The 7,405-nt window shown below is 48.2% G+C and overlaps 1 non-coding gene across 1 annotated transcript; it reads left to right on the forward strand.

Moving 5' to 3' along the window:
- Positions 1–6,787: 6,787 nt before the first annotated feature.
- Positions 6,788–6,949, forward strand: LOC124077560 (U1 spliceosomal RNA). Its single transcript, XR_006846647.1, has one exon. It is a non-coding gene; the product is annotated as a U1 spliceosomal RNA (small nuclear RNA).
- Positions 6,950–7,405: the final 456 nt, after the last annotated feature.

Raw genomic sequence — 7,405 nt, forward strand, 5'->3', positions numbered from 1 at the left:
GGGCGCACGAGGTCATTTTGTGGTTCCTCCAGTACCCCCTGCCTCCGGTGCCTTGTTCTCACCGCGAGGAATCATGTCCGCGTCCGACGGAGCTTTGCAAACGCCCCAACAGCTCGGCGGGACCAGCAGGGGAAAGGCAGAAGCTGCTGAGGTTGAGGTGGAAGTAGACCAAAGGCAAAAGAGGAAGCCCCCACGAGATTTTATGATTCAAAGGCACCAAGAAGGTGAGAGGGGCCTCCTCTGCAGCCAGTGCTCGGGCAGCAGGTGGTCGAAGGAGGTTCCGTCTCCAGTCAGGTCACAGAAGCAAACTTGGGCCTGGCTATTCCGAAATAAACCACCTTTTCTACTTCCCAGTTGGGTAGTACTTGAACCTGATACAACTGATACGTTTTACTTCTTTCTTTATTTTATAAGTTATGTACTTAAGAGTATTTTCAATTTTTTAGCCACACGCGGTAGTGCATGCTGTAATCCCAGGTACTCAGTTACTCGGGACACAGAAGCAGGATAGCAAGTTTGAGGCCAAATATGGGCAATTTAGCAAGATCCTATCTCAAAATTTAAAAGGGGCTGGTGGGGACTTGGGATGTCGCTCAGTGGTAGAGTACTTACCTACCAAGCCTGAGGCCTGGCAAAGGAAAGTACTTTTGTTGTTGTTTTAAAGAGAGAGAGATCAGTTTTCGGTGGACACAACATCTTTATTTTATGTGGTGCTGAGGATCAAACCCAGAACCCCGTGCATGTCAGGCGGGCATGTTACTGCTTGAGCCACATCCCCAGCCCCTGTCTTTTGAACTCTACTTTCCAGTGTGATGAAAAATTGAAAAACCTCTGCATTAGGGAAAGCAAATACTGTTGAGAATCTCTCTCTCCCTCCCTCTCTCTCTCTCTCTCTCTCTCTCTCTCTCTCTCTCTCTCTCTCACACACACACACACACACACACATACACACATTACATTTCAGCCAGATAGGTTTGCACCCTTAGGTCAGACACATTTAAAGTGTGTGGTTAGTGGAACTTAAAATATAGGATGTTCATAATGAGTATTTTCATTTTTGAAGTTTTCCATTTAAATGCACTTTCCAAAAATTATGTCACAAACCAAGAAGTTCACTTCATGCCATTTTTTTTTTTAAATGAAAACAGGAAAGACATAGACTCATAAATGGCAACATCTTTAAAGTTCTGGGAGAAAAAATAGTTAATCTAGAACTCTAAGCCAAAAACAAAGATCTTTTTTAAATGTTGATGAAATAGAGACACTTGAAGACGAATAAAAACTGATGTAACTCACACCATCTGACCTACAAGAAACTTCAAGGGAGTCTCCGGCAGAATGAAAAGGAAGAACACAGGAAATAGTATCCAAATGGTTAAATATATTAGTTAATTTAATATTAGCTAGTTTATTAAATCTATTTTAATACATTTGACCAATTAAGCAAAAGTAATAGCGATGGATTGCAGAGGTGATAACATGAGAAGCAGCTCTGTGGCCTTCCCGCTCTGGTTAACCAGAGCTTGCCCTTGGATAAAACTCGGATTTCCGTTGGCAGCCTTCTTCAAAGGATCAAAACCTACAGACTATGGTGGGTTAATCCAACAAGTCCTAAGTGAGGGCTGGACCCTGTTGGCTGGAGGACCCGAGAGCCACACTACCGACGCCCTTGCCACCGTGCAGACCCGGGGCTCGGAGTCCGCAGCGGGAAACTTCGCAGCTCGAGGAAGGCGGCCGAATGGGGTGGGCGCTGGTTCATCACTGCAGGACAGCGCCAGCCAGCCCCCGGGGGAGCAACCCCGGGACCACACAGCTACTCCCAGGCTTGATTTCTGAAATAGCCAAGGGGGTAACGCGGGCCAGTACCATTCTGCTGCCCCTCTGGTTTGGGAATCCCTGGGCACCCAGGTTTCCAATGCGACAATGGCCGCCGTTCACTACTCTGGTCTCCTCTGCTTCTCTAGTCCTCAGAACTTGCGGTGCCTTCAAGGGGACCGAGCTTAGTGAGGAAGGATTTTCTATAGAACGGAATGGAAGCTAATCGTGCGTCTGTGGTGCAGTCTGTTCGCGCGTTTGGCGGTTGACCTAAAGCTGTGAGTTCCCCGCCCCCGCCGGGTGGGGGGTGGGGCCAGCTGTCAGTTTCTGCACGTTCCTACTAGTCAACTGCAGACTGTAAACACACGTAGCTTTCTCTTCTGGTCCCCATTCCTTCACACGTCTGATACCTGTCCAGGACTGCCCCAACTCCCAGCCTGACCCTGTGCTCAGGGTATCTGTTCTCTGCAACTGAGCCATATCCCAGCCCTTCTTGTTTATTTCCAGTCTTGCTAAATTGCCCAGGCTGACTTCAAACTTGTGATCCTCCTTCTTCAGCCTCCGGAGTCACTAGGATTACAGGTATGTGCCACTGCACCTGGCTTTCCTTTTTTTTGGGGGGGGGGGTGGAGATAATTCTTCTTTAATTTGTGCATTTAATTAACATTTCCAAATACTTTTGAAACTAAGTTGGTTTTATGATTTTATGATTATAAATAATGTTGCATTCATTCTTGTACACATATCTGGTCAGTCATGCACATGTTTCTGTAGGGTAGAGAACTAGATGTGCATTTTTTATATTATAGTGTGTGTACAATGCTTCTGATTTTAGTATGTTCTGCAAATTCACCTTCCACAAAAGTGGTTCCAAATCATATTCCAATTTATTTTCCAATTCTATCAACATCCCTTTGCTTGCCAGCACAACAAACTCTTTCTTCATCTATGATATTTAGGTCAGCGCTGCCATCCTGGCTTAGCTACAGCAGAGGTCCAACAGAGGCCATGTGGCTATGACTCTGATAAGTATGTTGTATATTTTAGGCAGTTAAAATCTTAAGATAGGGGCTGGGGTAGAGCACTCTACTTAGTTGGTAGAGTGCTTGCCTCATACTCACAAGTCCCTGGGTTCAATCCCCAGCAACACACACACACACACACACACACTCTCCTCATAATTAAACTCCTCTAATAGCTGTAATCATTTTCTGTGGTGACGTAGTGACTCAGGTCTAGAGAATACTGGACATCATGACCTCTTTGATTGCTTTCCGCCAAGCTACTTATCAAAGAGGAGGAAAATTGCCGCAGTCCGGCTGCAGCAAAATAACGGGTGTGTGTGTGTGTGTGTGTGTGTGTGTGTGTGTGAGTGAGACGATGAATAACTTGTGCACGTTGATACAGCAGGAGTAGGAGCCGTTTATTGTAGGACAGGAGCAGTATTCATACATTCCACACAGCTTATATTAATTAGCATAAACTAGATACATCAGTCAACCAATAAGGAATCTCCACACTTAATGGCTTGTTTTTGTTACTTCTCAAACCACTCCCTCTGGCATTTTGCCAGGCACCATCCAGACTTGTTTAGGAACTCTAACATTCCCCTGGCAAAATGCCAGGTGTTATTTTGACTTGTTTACAGACTCTAACATGCTCTCTTGCTGCACCTACATTTTTTTTTTTTGAGAGAGAGAGAGAGAGAGAGGGAATTTTTAATATTTATTTTTTAGTTTTTGGCGGACACAACATCTTTTGTTTGTATGTGTGGCGCGCTACCGCTTGAGCCACATCCCCAGCCCTGCACCTACATTTTTGAGGATGTGGTTTTCTTCCCCTTATAAACCCCATAGAACTCAGACTGGCACTGTTCCTGGCAGAGACAATTTGGGTCCTGCAGGGAGCAGTCCCAGCTGGCTAAATAAAAAACTCTCTAATTTGGACAAAATTCAGACTGAGATGTTTTCTGAGAGATCAACCCACAACAAAGCTTGCTATTAAATTACTACTGCTCCTGTTTCCACCTTAATTGATATTACTTACCATAGATGGTTTCTTTAGAAGCTCCACCAGTTTGATAAAATTCTTTCAGACATATAAATATATTATTCTTAGGAAATTGATATGTTCTTTTTCTGTCTGAAGTGAATAGAGAAATTAGATCTCTAAAAATTTAGAGTTACTGCCCTGATTAACTTAAGGTAATGATCACTTACATAAATTTAAATTTTTAAAAAGTTACTAAAAAACATTTTACTAAGCCAGGTAGGATAGCACACCTCTGTAATCCCACATACCTGGGAGACTGAGGCAGGAGGCACCTCATCGAGTTAGCAGGACCCTTTCTCAAAATAAAACTTTAAAAGGTGGAAGATGTAGCTCAGTGGTGAAGGATCCCTGGGTTCAATCACTAGTACTGAAAAGAAAAAAAAAGGGGGGGGGGTTAACTACTTCTTGTACCTTAAATGTGATGTTTTCTTAATGGAAATTTTTGTTCTGAATTGTAGCAAGGAAAAAAATAATTGTAGATTTGTAGATTAAATCAATGCTTTCAATTGCTTGGTCCTAGAAAGGAAATGATATAATGTTGTTGATAGCAGGAAGGAATCTTGAAGACTTTTTTTTTTTTGGGGGGGGGGTTACAGGGTATTGAACCCAGAGAACTTCACTACTGAGCTACATATCTCAGCCCTTTTTATTTTTTATTTTGAGATAGGGTCCCACTAAGTTGCATAGGGCCTTGTGATGTTGTTGAAGCTGGGAATCTTGAATACTTTTATTTAAAGAATTCAAATATTTAATATATAATGGCATTGAAAAAGTTTGTTATAATTTATTTTTAATCAAGTTAGATCCTTAGACAAATTAGAATAGTTGGATGATTCGATATAAAAACCATTATATATTTCATTTCAGATTCTCTCCTAATGTTGAAAATAATAACAGCATAATATTCTGGCATATATAAGGCTTGGGTTTATTTTGGCTTGACAATCTAATCAAATTTACTTCCTAAATTTCTTATGATGGTCAAATAGTCAAATAAGTGAATCTGTAAGGAGCAAAACATATAATTACAAAAGTATAAATGCAAAGTACAAATGAAGGACTTCAATCACTTCACATATACAAAATATGAGCTTTTTACTCACTATATATTTTTCTCAATTACATGTCTGAAGCAGCTTGAGAAAAACAGAAATTCCCTTCTCCCGTCCTACTTTTCTTCTAAGGAAAGCCACGTTCAACTCATGTAACCTCTTAAATAGTGCTTTTTCTTGGTGTTCGTTTTTTCCATCCCATCCCTGCAGACCCCTCCTCAAGGGAAAGTGGGGTTTGTTTTCCTTCCCGCTCTTTCACTCCAAGGGAGCCAAAAAGGCGCCTGCCCTCGTTTTCACGCGCTTGCAACCACCAACCCACCTCCCTCCGACCCAGAAAGGAAAGTGCAAGAACACAGGCCAGACTAGGGCCTCTGCGTCCTGTGTAACTGTGGGTGCCTATGGGATGGAGGCTCCAGGGGCAGGAGCCCTGGCCTCCCAAACCCGGGGAGGCTGTGCTGTCGGTTCTCTGTCTCCCATCCTCCCCAGACTCGTCTCCCACACGCAGCTGTCAGTCCTTCGCCAGCTCCACGGGCGCTCCCCGCGTGGACGCCTGCTAGGCAAGCCTGGTGAGCGCTCTCACTTGGAAAGATGAAGCCCTGCGAGGCCCTGAGGCCTGGAAAACGCTCTGCGCAGTGCTGGGGCCCGCCGGGCTTCAGGCCGAGGCTCTGCCAGCGAGGAGGAAGTCGCCTCCCCACCCCGCGGCCGGTCGCACCTTCTCCCTGGAGTCCAGCCGCAGCCCGGCTGTAGACACGTGTCCCCTTTGGCCCAGGAACAGCCGCCTGCAGACCGCGGGCGGGACCTCCACGACGCCGCTCGCTGGAGCGGTCTGGCGACTCCGATTTCTGCCCAGCTCGAAACCAGAGTGAGATTTCCCGGAGTCACCTCCACAGCGGCTGTCACCGCGACCTTCGGTGTCCACGGGGACACCAGTGCCGACCAGAGACCGCCTGGAATAAAAGCAGCCGCTGGATAAAGCACAGGCCTCAGAGCAAAGGCCCAGCCGTCCACCCTCCGAGTGCGAGGCGCTCCCCCGGCGGAGCTGACGCGTCGTGCTGAGAGCGCCCCGGGCTTTCTCGGGGGTGGTGGCCGCCGCCTTCTCAGCGCAGGAGGGTCCGCCGACAGGGCTGGGGCCGGGGTCCTTTGTGGGGTCCCTCGGAGGGCCTCCCATCTCCCTCTAAGCCGCGGTCCCTGCCTCGGTGGCCAGTTCCCCTGCTGAGCGGGGATTGCTGCACCGCCTCGTTTTCCTTCTTGGCCTTTCCACGTTTCCACTGCCCAGGGGAAGTCCTGTCCGACACGAGTGGACTTCCTCGGTCCTGGGCCACCGGACCCGGGCCCGCCGGGAAGAGACAAAGGGTCACCGAGGAGGGGCGGTGCCAGGGAGCCATTTCTCCTTCACATCCTCGGGCGCAGGTCGGGGTTGGGGAGAGAAGTTCTATTACAACGAACCCACGTTCCGGGAGAAGGGGCGCCGCGCACCGCCCGAGCCCCCGGCGGGAGGCGAGTTAAGGAGGGAGGGGCCGTGCACTTCCCGCAGCGGCTGCGGGGGCGCGGTTCGGCCGAGTGGACCGCTGAGGGCAGGGAGCGGCCGAGGGACCGAAGGCGAGGCGCAGGTCCGGGGCGGGGCTCCTTCTGTGACGTCATCACAGGGGCGGGCGTATGTAGATAAGGGGGCGCGGGGGCTGCTGAGCGGGCACCTGCAGCACAAAGGCCATCCACTTGCTGTGCTGTGGGAGCAAGCGCACGGCTCTAAGCAGGGTACACTCGCTGTGCGTGTGGACGAAGGAGGCCCGGGATTGCGGCTGTGCAGTGACCGTGTGTGTACAGTGGAGGGCGAGGGAGGCTGTGCTGCGAGGGCAGGCGAGCGAGTCATACTTACCTGGCAGGGGAGATACCATGATCAGGAAGGTGGTTTTCCCAGGGCGAGGCTTCTCCATTGCACTGCGGAGGGGCTGACCCCTGCGATTTCCCCAAATGTGGGAAACTCGACTGCATAATTTGTGGTAGTGGGGACTGCGTTCGCGCTCTCCCTGGCAAGTTTGTTGCTTAAAAGCAGATCTCAGCGCTTAAGATGTTGCGTAGTGTGCAGGGCAACTTCCATTGTTCTTCGTAAGATTTTGCTAGAACATTGAGGTTGAAAATTGCTTTCTAGCAAGCGAAGGAGAGTGTCGTTTAGTTTTGAATTGTAAAAGGGTTTTTCCTACCAAAGGAGGTACTTTTCTGCAAGCAGGTTTCTACACACCCCACCTTTCCTCCCATTTACTGAAGGTGGGTCTGGGTTGACCAACTGTTCTGAAGAAAATCCCCAGTGGTGTGTCCTGGCTGCTGTCGGTTGGTCGTTCTCTGAGGATCTCGTTCTCCTATTGGTTTTTGTAGTTCTATTGAATAGAAATTACCTGGCCCAATGGAGGACACTCTTCCAAGGCGCGTTCTCTACCACACTGGTCCCCTTCCCTTGGTACCTCTGGGACTAATTCCAAGACCTTCAA

This window comes from Marmota monax, unplaced genomic scaffold (genome assembly GCF_021218885.2).
Source record: "Marmota monax isolate L192 unplaced genomic scaffold, Marmota_monax_Labrador192_F-V1.1 WCK01_AAM20220418_F8-fsc00108, whole genome shotgun sequence".
NCBI lineage: Eukaryota > Metazoa > Chordata > Mammalia > Rodentia > Sciuridae > Marmota > Marmota monax.